The following is a 14,970-nucleotide window of genomic DNA, read 5'->3' on the forward strand; positions in this document are numbered from 1 at the left end:
GAGAGTGAGAGAAACCCATATATCAATCTCTAGCCCTGAATACAAAGAACATATCTTTTTTTCTAATGCCCACAGAAAGGTGTACTCACAAAAGATAACCATATGTTAGGCTAGAAATTTCTGTATAAATTCCAAAATGTAGAAATAGCAGAAATAGTCTCTAATCACAATGCAAAAAAAAAAAATTAGCAGTCAATAGTAAACTTATGAAATGAACAAAAATCCTTACCATGTGTCATATAAGGTATTCTATTAATTCTTAGGTTAAAGAGAAAATTAATACACAAATTACAGAATGTTGATAGCACTACATATTGGAACCTACAGCATATAGCTGAAAGAGTACACAGAGAAAAATCCATAGCTTTGAACACTTAGAATTATAAACCAGAAAGGATAGAAATAACTGAATCAAGTATCCACAACAAGAATTTAGAAAAAGAACCTCAAAATAAATCCAAGGAAGGCAGAAGGAAAGAAGGAGTACACAAAGATGAAGCTACATCCCTGAATCTGATAAGAGAAAAATAGTAGAACTATTGAATAAATTCAAAATCTGATACTTTCTCATGATGAGAAGGACACTTCACTTCAGTGATATTTTTCCCAAAACTTATATTTCCAATCAAATCTTGAGAAAAACATCAGATAAATGCAACCTGAGGGGCATGCCAAAATATCTAACCAGGTACCCTTTTCAAAATAGTTAAATTCACAAACAAGGAAAGATTACAAAATAATTACAGAACACAGGAAACAAAGGAGAAATGATGACTAAATGCAATGTGGGGTCCTGGTTTGGATCCTGGAACAGGAAAAGGACATTAGTGGAAAAATAGAGCCTACCGTTTAGTTGTTAAAATTGTACCAATATAACTTTTTCAGTTTTGACAAATGGTCCATGGTTATGTAAGATGATAACACTATGGAAACAAGGTGAGGGGTATATGAGAACTCTAAACTATCTTTGCAACTTTTCTGTAAATCTAAAATTATCCCAAAATAAAGACGTTATTTAAAAAAAAAGAATTACAGAAGACCTAGAAAATTGAAACAGAACAATTAAAATGAAAGAAATAAAAATAATTATCAAAGGGCTACACCGTCAAAGAAAGACATATCAGGTTCTAAAGGTTTTCTAAGGAAATTTTACCAAACATTTCAGTCATTGATAACTCCAATTCTAGTTAAATCATTCTCATATCATAGACAAATTTAAAAGGCACTCATATTCTTTCCCATGAAGTAAATAATTTAAAAATAATATAGTCTTTTTCTTTCCAATTTTAATACACTTACTTATTTCTATTTTCTAACAATACTAGCTGGAATGTCCAGAAATGGCAAACGATAGTGGTGTAATGGTCATCATTGCCTTGTTCTCTACTTTAATGAGAATGCTTCTAATTATATCCTTATTACATCTGGCTCTGGCTTTTGTGTTTATATGTCACATTAAGAAAATGACTACATACCTGTTTTATTAAGAATTGCTATCAAGAATAGATTTAAAATTTTATCAGAATTTTCTGCCTCAATATAAATGATCATGTAACATTTTTAGCAATTAATATTGAGAATTATATTATGGGTCCTCCTTTATCTAACCATCCTTGTAAGTTTGGAATAAATACCTCTTGGTTAGGGTTCATTATTCTTTTAATGTGGCTGTGTATTCTGTTTGTTAATCTTTTAGTTAAGTGTTGTTTAGTAATATTTGTAATGAATTTGTCTGAAGTTGTGTGTGTGTGCGCGCGTGCACGCACGCATGCGCACGCACATACTGTCTTCATTGGGCTTTGCCATTAAGGTCATATAAAACTTCAGATTTGGGGATATGTTCCAACAGGTGGTAAAAGTTCATTTCCTTTTAACTACTCTCCCTCTTCTCCCTGACTAGCAAGTAATCTCCAGATTCTGCAGTCCAGTGTCAAATGGCATCGCATGGTAAGTGATAGTCTATGAGGAAGTAATGTAACTGAAATCTCTTGGGGGGAAAAAACAAACAAATTTGTTCACTGTCTCCATTACAAGCCTGTCATAATTAATGTTTAAAATATATTTTAACATAGGTGAGTAGGTGGAACGGGGAAAAGGGCAGTTTGATTGAAAACTGTTTTTAGCTTTTTCTTCCCAGCAGAGTCATATTCGTGCTCACCCTTCTGTGCCCCTGCAATGACCTTCAACACTAATTCAAAAGGAAGGAAGTTTTGACCCATCCCACTATTTCCCCATCCACCCTCATCTCCTGATTGCTCTGCCACAACAGCCTATTATCCTTCCTCCTTCCTCACTGTGGAAATCCTTCCCACCAAAATGGGTCAGAAGTAATCACCACTCGGAAGAGGACAACAAGTCATGTCATGGCAGATGAGAAAAGAAAAATATTTTCCCAGGTCACAGCCACAACCTCAGAGAAATAAAGACAGGGGAGACAAGGGGAGCTGTGAGAGAAGGAAACCCCATTACCCACTCCAATAATAGTAAAAATAGCTAACACTTAAGTAGCATTTATAACGTGTAAGCCATGCTCTGAGTGCTTTACATGAAAAACTCATTTAATCCTCACAAAAGTCCTACAGAGTAAGTGCTACTACTATCCCTGCTTGACAAATGAGGAAACTGAGGCAAGAGGTGACCTGCCCGTTGGCACATAATTTACAAGTGGCAGAGCCAGGGTGCAAATTCATGGAATCTGGTTCCAGAGTCCCTGGTCTAAGCATCAAGCTGTAATGTGTCAACCCTAAAACCGAGAATCTTGCCTGCCCTTGGGATCAAGGAAGACCTGTGAATAAATTATGAGGTTGAAGATTTTAAATAAACAGGATTCAGTATTACTAATAATGGTGAAGCTGTTTTAATAAAGAGATGGAAAATTCATGGAAATCAGACTTAGAAGTCAATAAGGGAGACAACGATCTAGGAGGGAATCGAGGGTAGGGGATCAGTGAGAAGAAAGGGAATAGAGGACAGTGGAAGACTTACAGGAAAAAACAGAACAATTTCCTACTTGTCTCAGCTGAAAAAATGTTATTAGCGCGCCCATATCTGCGTATTCTACCTCTAGATAGATAAAGACTTGGAATCTTTGTCTGCTATTTACTCTTTTGTGCTGTACTGTACATGTGTGTGCATTATTATTTTTTTTCTTTTTTTATACAGCAGGTTCTTATTAGTCATCAATTTTATACACATGTCAATCCCAACTGCCGAATTCATCACACCACCACCACCACCCCCCCGCAGCTATCCCCCTTGGTATCCATACGTTTGTCCTCTATATCTGTGTCTCAATCTCTGCCCTGCAAACCGGTTCATCTGTGCCATTTTTCTAGGTTCCACATATATGCGTTAATATATGATATTTGTTTTTCTCTTTCTGACTTACTTCACTCTGTATGACAGTCTCTACATCCATCCATGTCTCAACAAAAGACCCAATTTCGTTCCTTTTTATGGCTGAGTAATATTCCATTGTATACATGTACCACATCTTCTTTATCCATTCATCTGTCGATGGGCATTTAGGTTGCTTCCGTGACTGGCTATTGTGAATACTGCTGCAATGAACATTGGGGTGCATGTGTCTTTTTGAATTGTGGTTTTCTCTGGGTATATGCCCAGTAGTGGGATTGCTGGATCATATGGTAATTCTATTTCTAGTTTTTTAAGGAACCTCCATACTGTTCTCCATAGTGACTGTATCAGTTTACATTCCCACCAACAGTGCAAGAGGGTTCCCTTTTCTCCACACCCTCTCCAGCATTTGTTGTTTGCAGATTTTCTGATGAAGCCCATTCTAACTGGTGTAAGGTGATACCTCATTGTAGTTTTGATTTGCATTTCTCTAATAATTAGTGATGTTGAGCAGCTTTTCATGTGCTTCTTGGACGTCTGTATGTCTTTGGAGAAATATCTATTTAGGTCTTCTGCCCACTTTTGAAGTGGGTTCTTTGTTCTTTTAATATTGAGCTCCATGAGCTGGTTATATATTTTGGAGATTAATCCTTGATGTAATTAATTTAATTAATCCGTTGATTCGTTTGCAAATATTTTCTCCCATTCTGAGGGTTGTCTTTTCGTCTTGTTTATGGTTTCCTTTGCTGTGCAAAAGCTTTTAGGTTTCATTAGGTCCCATTTGTTTATTTTTGGTTTTATGTCCATTACTCTAGGAGGTGGATCAAAAAAGATCTTGCTGTGCTTTATGTCAAACAGTGTTCTTCCTATGTTTTCCTCTAAGAGTTTTATAGTGTCTGGTCTTACATTTAGGTGTCTAATCCATTTTGAGTTTATTTTTGTGTATGGTGTTAGGAATTGCTCTAATTTCATTCTTTTAAATGTAGCTGTCCAGTTTTCCCAGCACCACTTATTGAAGAGACTGTCTTTTCTCCATTGTATATTCTTACCTCCTTTGTCATAGACTAGATGACCATGAGTACGTGGGTTTATCTCTGGGCTTTCTATCTTGTTCCATTGATCTATGTTTCTGTTTTTGTGCCAGTACCATATTGTCTTGATTACTGTAGCTTTGTAGTATAGTCTGAAGTCAGGGAGTCTGATTCCTCCACCTCCGTTTTTTCCCTCAAGACTGCTTTGGCTATTCGGGGTCTTTTGTGTCTCCATACAAATTTTAAGATATTTTTGTTATAGTTCTGTAAAAAGTGCCATTGGTAATTTGATAGGGGTTGCATTGAATCTGTAGATTGCTTTGGGTAATATAGTCATTTTCAAAATATTGATTCTTCCAATCCAAGAACATGGTATATCTATCTCTTCACATCATCTTTAATTTCTTTCATCAGTGTCTTATACTTTTCTGCATACAGTTCTTTTGTCTCCCTAGATAGGTTTATTCCTAGGTATTTTATTCTTTTTGTTGTAATGGTAAATGGGAGTGTTTCCTTAATTTCTCTTGCAGATTTTTCAGCATCAGTGTATAGGGATGCAAGAGATTTCTGTGTATTAATTTTGTATCCTGCAACTTTACCAAATTCATTGATTAGCTCTAGTAGTTTTCTGGTGGCATATTTAGGATTCTCTATGTATAGTATCATGTCATCTGCAAACAGTGACAGTTTTACTTCTTCTTTTCCAATTTGTATTCCTTTTATTTCTTTTTCTTCTCTGATTGCCAAGGCTAGGACTTCCAAAACTATATTGAATAACAGTGGTGAAAGTGGACATCCTTGTCTTGTTACTGATCTTAGAGGAAATGCTTTCAGTTTTTCACCATTGAGAATGATGTTTGCTGTGGGTTTGCCGTATATGGGCTTTATTATGTTGAGGTAGGTCCCCTCTATGCCCACTTTCTGGAGAGTGTTTATCCTAAATGTGTGTTGAATTTTGTCAAAAGCTTTTTCTGCATCTATTGAGATGATCATATGGTTTTTATTCTTCAATTTGTTAATATTGTGTATCACATTGATTGATTTGCATATATTGAAGAATCCTTGTATCCCTGGGACAAATCCCACTTGATCATGGTGTAAGATCCTTTTCATGTGTTGTTGGATTCTGTTTGCTAGTATTTTGTGGAGGATTTTTGCATCTATATTCATCAGTGATATTGGTCTGTGATTTTCTTTTTTTTGTAGTATCTTTGTCTGGTTTTGGTATCAGGGTGATGGTGGCCTCATAGAATGAGTTTGGGAGTGTTCCTTCCTTTGCAATTTTTTGGAAGAGTTTGAGAAGGATGGGTGTTAGCTCTTCTCTAAATGTTTGACAGAATTCACCTGTGAAACCATCTGGTCCTGGACTTTTGTTTGTTGGAAGATTTTTTTTTTTAAATAAATTTATTTATTTATTTTTGGCTGCAATGGGTCTTTGCCGCTGCGTGTGGGCTTCCTGTAGTTGTGGTGAGCGGGGTCTACACTTCGTTGTGGTTAACGGGCCTCTCATTGTGGTGCCTTCCCTTGCTGCACAGGCTCCAGGTGCACAGGCTTCAGTAGTTGTAGCTTGTGGACTCTAGAGCACAGGCTCAGCAGTTGTGGTGCACGGGCCCAGCTGCTCTGTTGCATGTGGGGCCTTCCAGGACCAGGACTCGAAATGGCATCCCCTACACTGGCAGGCAGATTCCCAACAACTGCACCACCAGGGAAGTCCCTGTTGGAAGATTTTTAATCACAGTTTTAATTTCATTATTTGTGATTGATCTGTTCATATTTTCTATTTCTTCCAGGTTCAGTCTTGGAAGCTTATACCTCTCTAAGTATTTGTCCATTTCTTCCATGTTGTCCATTTTATTGGCATAGAGTTGCTTGTAGTAGTCTCTTAGGATGCTTTGTATTTCTGCAGTGTCTTTCGTAACTTCTTCTTTTTCATTTGTAATTTTGATTTGAGCCCTCTCCCTCTTTTTCTTGATGAGTCTGCCTAATGGTTTATCAATTTAGTTTATCTTCTCAAAGAACCAGCTTTTAGTTTTATTGATCTTTGCTAATGTTTTCTTTGTTTCTATTTCATTTATTTCTGCTCTGATATTTATGATTTCTTTCTTTCTGCCAACTTTGGGTTTTGTTTGTTCTTCTTTCTCTAATTCCTTTAGGTGTCAGGTTAGATTATTTATTTGAGATTTTTCTTGTTTCTTGAGGTAGGCTTGTATAGCTATAAACTTCCCTCTTAGAACTGCTTTTGCTGCATCCCATAGGTTTTTGATTGTCGTTTTTCAATTGTCATTTGTCTCTAGGTATTTTTTGATTTTCTCTTGATTTCTTCAGTGATCTCTTGGTTATTTAGTAATGTAGTGTTTAGCCTCCACGTGTTTGTATTTTTTACATCTTTCCCCCTGTAATTCATTTCTAATCTCATAGCGTTGTGGTCAGAAAAGATGCTTGATATAATTTCAATTTTCTTAAATTTACTGAGGCTTGATTTGTGACCCAAGATGTGATCTACCCTGGAGAATACTCCGTGCGCACTTGAGAAGAAAGTGTAATCTGCTGTTTTTAGATGGAATGTCCTATAAATATCAATTAAATCTATCTGGTCTATTGTGTCATTTAAAGCTTCTGTTTCCTTATTTATTTTCATTTTGGATGATCTCTCCATTGGTGTAAGTGAGGTGTTAACGTCCCTCACTATTATTGTATTACTGTCGATTTCCTCTTTTACAGCTGTTAGTAGTTGCCTTATGTATTGAGGTGCTCCTATGTTGGGTGCATATATATTTATAATTGTTATATCTTCTTCTTGGATTGATCCCTTGATCATTATGTAGTGTCCTTCCTTGTCTCTTATAACATTCCTTAAAGTCTATTTTGTCTGATATGAATATTGCTACTCCAGATTTCTTTTGATTTCCATTTGCATGGAATATCTTTTTCCATCCCCTCACTTTCAGTCTGTATGTGTCCCTAGGTCTGAAGTGGGTCTCTTGAAGACAGCATATATATGGGTCTTGTTTTTGTATCCATTCAGCAAGCCTGTGTCTTTTGGTTGGAGCTTTTAATACATTCACGTTTCAGGTAATTATCGATATGTATGTTCCTTTGACCATTTTCTTAATTGTTTTGGGTTTGATTTTGTAGGTCCTTTTCTTCCCTTGTGTTTCCCACTTAGAGAAGTTCCTTTAGCATTTGTTGTAGAGCTGGTTTGGTGGTGCTGAATTCTCTTAGCTTTTGTTTGACCGTAAAGCTTTTGATTTCCCCATCGAATCTGAATGAGATCCTTGCTGGACAGGGTAATCTTGGTTGTAGTTTCTTCCCTTTCATCACTTTAAGTATATCATGCCACTCCCTTCTGGCTTGTAGAGTTTCTGCTGAGAAATCAGCTGTTAACCTTATGGGAGTTCCCTTGTATGTTATTTGTTGTTTTTCCCTTGTTGATTTCAATAATTTTTCTTTGTCTTTAATATTTGCCAATTTGATTACTATGTGTCTTAGCATGTTTATCCTTGGATTTATCCCGTATGGGACTCGCTGAACTTCCTGGACTTTGGTGGCTATTTCCTTTCCCATGTTAGGGAATTTTTCGACTATAATATCTCAAATATTTTCTCAGGTTCTTTCTCTCTTCTGCTTCTGGGAACCCTATAATGTGAATGTTGTTGTGTTTAATGTTGTTCCAGAGGTCTCTTGGGCTGTCTTCATTTTTTTTTTTTTTTTTTTTTTTTGCGGTACACGGGCCTCTCACTGTCACAGCCTCTCCCATTGCAGAGCACAGGCTCTGGACGCCCAGGCTCAGTGGCCATGGCTCACAGGCCCAGCCGCTCCACAGCACGTGAGATCCTCCCAGACCGGGGCACAAACCCGTGTCCCCTGCATCAGCAGGCAGGCTCCCAACCACTGCTCCATCAGGGAAGCCCCTGTCTTCATTTCTTTTCATTCTTTTTTCTTTATTCTGTTCCACAGCAGTGAATTCCACCATTCTGTCTTCCAGTTGAGTTATCCGTGCTTCTGTCTCAGTTATTCTGCTACTTATTCCTTCTAGTGTAGTTTTCATTTCCGTTAATATATTGTTCATCTCTGTTTGTTTGTTCTTTAATTCTTCTAGGTCTTTGTTAAATATTTCTTGCATCTTCTCGATCTTTGCCTCCATTCTTCTTCTGAGGTCCTGGATCATCTTCACTATCATTATTCTGAATTGTTTTTCTGGAAGTTTGCCTATCTCCACTTCATTTAGTTGTTTTTCTGGTGTTTTATCTTGTTCCTTCATCTGGTACATAGCCCTCTGCCTTTTCATCTTGTCTATCTTTCTGTGAATGTGGTTTTTCGTTCCAGAGCTGTGCATTATTTTTTAAAGTGTTTAAACAAAATGGGTATAATGCTTTAAAAGTTTATTCAAAAAGATGTTTCTATAGATAATCTAAGTTTCATCACTGGATCAATCTATTCATTTGTATCTAAATTTGAAATCCATCTCTTGCTCTTGTAAAGGTGCTGTTTACTATGTATGTCTGTGAATGTCCCTCATCCTCAAATCATCAATTTTATCTTTATTTTAATTTTATATCATTGGATTTTTGTCTTTGCCTCTAAGCCACCCCCAATCACTTTTTATTTCTCTGGGGAAGAGGGATTTTAATTAATAAAGTAAGTTAATAGAGAGCAAAGTACCTTACTGTGTGAATTTGAAATTCTTTTTTATTTTGTTTCGTTCCTAGTAGGGATTGCAAAGTGGAGATTTGCCATCAGTGAGCAATAAATATACTTTGTTTTGACCTAGTAAAATATATACACTGTTAGAGAAATAGAGTAGTCTAAACACAGTCATTGCCAATAGAGTGATGAAGAGTTTTACTGACAATATGAAGTGAACAGAAAATCTAGAAAACATAAAGAGCTAATTTATGCCATTTATGTTACAGAAAAAAGTTTATTAGACACCAATTTATCTCTGGAGGCATAGCAGGAATCAGTAAGACAGCTGCTAAGCCTGTAAAGTAAGAATATGGTCCTAAGAAGGTTAAAACTGCACTACAATTTCAGTTCTTAATTTGTTTTTCAGAATCAGGGTTTATATTTCACTTAGCTATGGACAAGATCAAGTCCAAAAACCAAATTATATTCAAGAGAATGACATAGACTTAGGCTGCATATAGTTGTCAACAGAAAGGAGATGGTCAAATGGGTCATGGGACAAAAAGCAAACTTGTTTCGTGTAGAGGTCACAATTTGAGCCTAAATTGAATTCTCTAGAATTCGGGCATGTCTGGACCACTCCAGATGAGACAGAACTACCAGGAAGGAAGAGCCTGCAAGGGAAGAACATATCTTGTGTGAAGATATTATCAAGGTGCACAGTGTGATTCAAGGACAATAGGCTGGTAGAAGAGGGGGAAGAATCTCGCAATAGCACAGCCCCAGCTTCTGAGTCCCAGAAAGATGGGGCTGCTGTAAAAAAGAGAGAAACAATGAGTGGCTAAAATGGTGAGAGGGAATGAGGTCACCTGTGGCTTTTGCTATGAAGTGAGAGCATCTTTTGTGCAATCCTAGTTTTCTCTATCTTTTTAAATTGAAATATAGTTGAATTACAATATTATATTAGTACGACCCAGCAACTCAAATCCTTTGTATTTATTTGAAGAAAACAAAAACACTAATTTGAAAATATATATGTCCCTCATGTTTATTGCAGCATTATTTACAGTAGTCAAGATATGTGAGCAACCTAATTGTCCACTCACAAATAAATGGATAAAGAATATGTGGTACATATATACAATGGAATATTAGTCCTAAAAAAGAATGAAATCTTGCCATTTGCAACAACATTGATAGACCTGGAGGGTATTATGCTAAGTGAAATAAGCCAGTTAACTTGATAATGGGTATCAGCAGTCATGGGACTCCATCAGCAAGCACTAGCAATATTATCAATGCCTTTGACAGGTGGCAGCAGCAGCTTCAGCAGAATCTTTTGGTTTCAGCCAGAATAGTCAATGTTATCTTACCAAATCACAGCAATAAAGAAACTGTCACACTTTTAAACTATTATAGATAGCTCGGCTATATAACACAAACTCTTTCTGCATCTAATTTGGTGAATCTATACAGTTATTCCTCTTTTTCAAAAATGTCTTGGCTAAGGTCATGGAAGCAACCTAAATGCCCATCAACAGATGACTGGATAAAGAAGATGTGGTGCATATATACAATGGAATATTAGCCATAAAAAGGAACGAAATTGGGTCATTTGTAGAGACGTGGATGGACCTAGAGACTGTCATACAGTGTGAAGTCAGAAAAAGAAAAACAAATATTGTATATTAACGCATATGTTAATGCGTTAATCTAGAAATCTAGGAATCTAGAAAAATGGTACAGATGAACTGGTTTGCAAGGCAGAAAGACAGACACAGATGTAGAGAACAAACATATGAATTGGGAGATTGGGATTGACATATATACACTAATATGTATAAAATAGATAACTAATAAGAATCTGCTGTGTAAAAATAAAATAAAATTCAAAATGAAAAGAAAAAAATGTATTGGCTAATTTTACTCATTTACACTTTCAGAAGAATTTCGGACTGTGCTTGTGAAATTTCTCCCAGAATTTCTTTTGGCATTTGATTAGAATTGTATAAATTTATAGATTAGTTTATGGACAATTTATTTAAATTATTGTCTTGTCATCAGGAACATGTTTTTTTCTCTCACTTACTTGAATCTTCAGTAAAGTTTTTTCTTCATGTATACCTTAAATATTTCTTAATCATTTATCTAGGTGTATTTTATAGATTTACAGTTATTGAGTGTAGAATATATGATTTGCAAATATTTTCTCCCAGTACATTGATTTTTTTTTCCTTTCCTTAATTGTGTCTTTTGAAGAGCAAAAAGTTTTAGTATTGATCAAGTCCAATTTATCTTTTTTTTCTTTTGACTGTGCTTTGGGGACTACATCTAAGGAAATTTTGCCTAAACCAAAAGTGACAAAGATTTTTTCCTATGTTTTCTTCTAAAGGATTTATAGTTTTAGCTTTTAGATTTAGATCTATTATCTATTTTGAGTGATTTTTGTGTAGGTGTGAGGTAGAAATATGAATTCATCTTTTTGCATATAGATATCCATTATTCCATTCTTTTATTTTTAACATATAATCTCATACCATTATTGCGCAGAATGTGACCTGCACAATTTCTGTCTCTGGGAACTTAGAGATTTTTTGTTTCTGAAGTGGATATATGATCAATTTTAAATGCTTTTTTAGTTTTACAAAAGTGCTATGTTTCCATTTTTTAAAATGATGCAATATAGATGAGTTTTTTAAAATACCACCATAAGAACAGCTATCATAAATTATGATTCCAGCCATTTCCCTAGGTTGCAGATCATTTTCTCTAAAAAATAAAATCTGAGGCATAACTTACATTTTTTCTGGTATCCAGTATAACCAATGAAGAATCTGATCATGATCTGATTCTCTAGCTTTTGTCACCTGTTTTCTCTTTCTGGAAGGCTTTAAGATTTTTCTTCATCTTGGCTAGACTGAAATTTCATAAAAATAGTTTTAGGTGTATTTTTTATTCAACTATGTTAAGCACTTACTCATGTTTCAGTCTAAAGATTCCAGCCATTTATCTTTGAGAAGATCTTGCGTTATTTATTGGAAAATTTTCTTCCTTGTGTTTTCTTCATTCTTTCCTTCTGAGATTACTATTAGTTAGACATTGTATTGTGACATTTTAAGAAATCCCAAGATCTCATGGCTTTGATCTGAGACACATGAAAACATACTGAAGAATCAACTCAGGACAGAACCAAAGAGTTTCTCCTTGTGGATGGATTGTTGTGTGTGTATTAGTGATCTGGCACATCAGAATGTTCACTGACAAGACAGTTTAAATAATGCTCTAGAAGGATGGTTTGAGGAGAGATTAATGCCTTAGGTATTCATATAATTAAAATGTACTTTTGTGGTTCATTCTAACTGCTTTGTTAAATGTCTACCCAATAGTAATAGTAAAAAGAAATGTGGAAGTTTTTTTAATGTGTGCATATTAACATAATCACTGAGCTAATACTCTCTATTTTGCCTTCAAGGGTCACTAGACTACCTACTGAAATGTTTGTGGTTCTCCGTGGGTTAGACTTACTAAGTCAGTGTTATCACTTCCAACAACCAGATAACATTGACTAATGAGGATAAAAATAAAGACTTTTTCTGCCCATTAGAGATCTCTTCATTTAAAGGGGAACCTTTCGATACTGAATAGAGAAGCAGTTTGTTAATATGACCTATCCAGAATTATTAGTGTCCCTAGATAACGTTAATATTGTCAAAGTGGATAATAAAAGGCATAACAGATGGCAAATTAAAGTCCTAGATGGACTGGGTAAAGCTGACTTGAAATTGTTCCAAAATAAGGGCCTGTTCTATAGGCCTTTCTAAAATGTGGGGATTAGGAAACAATGTCTGTATCACCAGCTGGCTAAACCTTATTATTAGGAATAAAAATTTGGGGCTTCAATGGATATCATAGAAGAGTTATGAAGAATGTTTATGTTATTACAGTAATCCATTATGACCTAACTCAGAGGTCTAATCCAGGTCTAAACTAGGGATATATTAGAGAAATGAGTTTTAAGTAGGCTTGGAAAAGGAAGAGAGTAACTAGGAATCCTCATCCTCTTGGACCACTGAAGTTGATGTGAACATGATGATTTTCATCACTTATTCTGCTCAGGGTTTTTAAAATTATATTTACATACTAATAATACCATGTATTACTAGTTCTGAGGGTTTATACAATTATATTAAAAAGATGAGAGGGAAAGAAACCAGTAAGTTTTATCAGCAGAATTCTATCAGATATTGAAATGGGTATTTATGAATATAAGGCTCCAAAGTAGGCAGTCACCAACAAGTTTTTGAATGAAGTCACATTGAGACTTGGACTTAAAACAACACTCTAGATTCCACAAGGTTGCCATAGGGGAGGGAGGGTGGAGAAGGGAAGCACTGGGAGCCTGGGATTAGCAGATGTAAACTATTGTATATAGGATGGATAAACAACAAGATACTACTATATAGCACAGGGAACTATATTCAATACCCTGTGATAAACCATAAATGGAAAAGAATATTAAAAAAAAGAATGTCTATATGTGTACAACTGAGTCACTTTTTTGTACAGCAGATTGGCACAACACTGTAAATCAACTTTACTTCAATTTAAAAATAAAATAAAAAAACAACAATACACTACTAGGTTGATATTACTAGGCAGTGATATTGGACATATTACCTAGTTATGATGTCCATGTATACCTAAGCTTTAAAAAAGTTCCTCTCTTTGCTGTCCCCAATGAAAAAAAAGTGGAAAACTTCCCCATTAAGGAAGTGAGAGATATTTGGGTCTCTGTGTTTGTAGAGGTTCTCTGCTTTTACTGTCATGCTATAAATTTTGAGTTATCTCAAGAGAGTATACTCTAGTGGCCATCAATAATAATGCAGCTCAACAGAAGCGCTCACTTCTCTGTTCGGGGTAGAGAAATCAAAGAAAGCACAAGGGGCAGAAATCCAGCAGAGAAAACTGATAAGGAGAAAGGTATAGGTCTCTAGGCATAGAATATCAAGTTTCAATGAATATTAATATGTCACACCAGAATCAGTAAAATGACAAGTATTGTACCCAGCACACATGGTTCTGAAATGGAAACAAATGGTTTTGCCTCAATTATACAATCTCACTTTTTTTTGACAGTCTCACTTGTTGACTTTGGTCATGTAAAAAGGAAGCAAGTTTTGGCTAGTAGAGTCTTTCTCTTTGTTCATTTGTGTCTGCAGATAACTGAGGACCTCACATCCAAATGTGAGACCTGAGCTGATTAGTCAGCATGATGACCTGCCAGACTGAGCATCTACAGAAACCCTCTACTGAGCTACTCCCATCTAGGTCCCTAGTGGCTTTCATGTCTCAAATCCAAATAATAATTTTCTTTTTCTTGTGTGACCTTTAAGCAGCATTTGATATTGCTACCAGTCACTACTTATCTCTCTTTTTCCACTGCCAGTATTCTAATCCTACTCTGTTACAATCTCTCGCCTCGGTAACATTCTCTTGGCAACAATTTTATCATATTCAATCAAATATCTACAAAGCAGCCCTGTGATCTTGTCCCTCCTTCTATTAAATGCCTCCCATGGTCCTCAGAGATGAGTAGTAATCTTTATTACTCACAAAAGAGCTCACAAAAGGACCAGCTGTGATTCAACCTTTCTGGCCCCATGATTTTCCACTGTCCTTACTCTCTTTGCACCATCCATGTGGTTTCCTTTCATGTCCTCTGATATAATGGTTCTCAATCCTGGCTTCATATTAGGATCATGTGTGGAGATTTTTTAAAAAAATACTGTTGCTAGGGCCACACCTTCAGATATTTTGATTCACTTGTGTGGGGTGACGTCTAGGCATTTGTATTTTTGGAAGGGATCCAAATGATTTTAAGGCTCAGTGAGGGTTGAGAACGGTGTCTGTAATGCAACAAACCCTTTCTCAAGTCAAGTCCTTAACCTATAGTGTT

General features: G+C 35.8%; 1 protein-coding gene across 1 annotated transcript in view; it reads left to right on the forward strand.

Moving 5' to 3' along the window:
• MROH9 (maestro heat like repeat family member 9) overlaps window positions 1–14,970 on the forward strand; it is a 97,666-nt gene that overhangs the window by 3,190 nt on the left and 79,506 nt on the right. The window lies entirely within an intron of this gene.

The sequence above is a fragment of the Delphinus delphis genome, chromosome 1 (genome assembly GCF_949987515.2).
Source record: "Delphinus delphis chromosome 1, mDelDel1.2, whole genome shotgun sequence".
Lineage (NCBI taxonomy): Eukaryota > Metazoa > Chordata > Mammalia > Artiodactyla > Delphinidae > Delphinus > Delphinus delphis.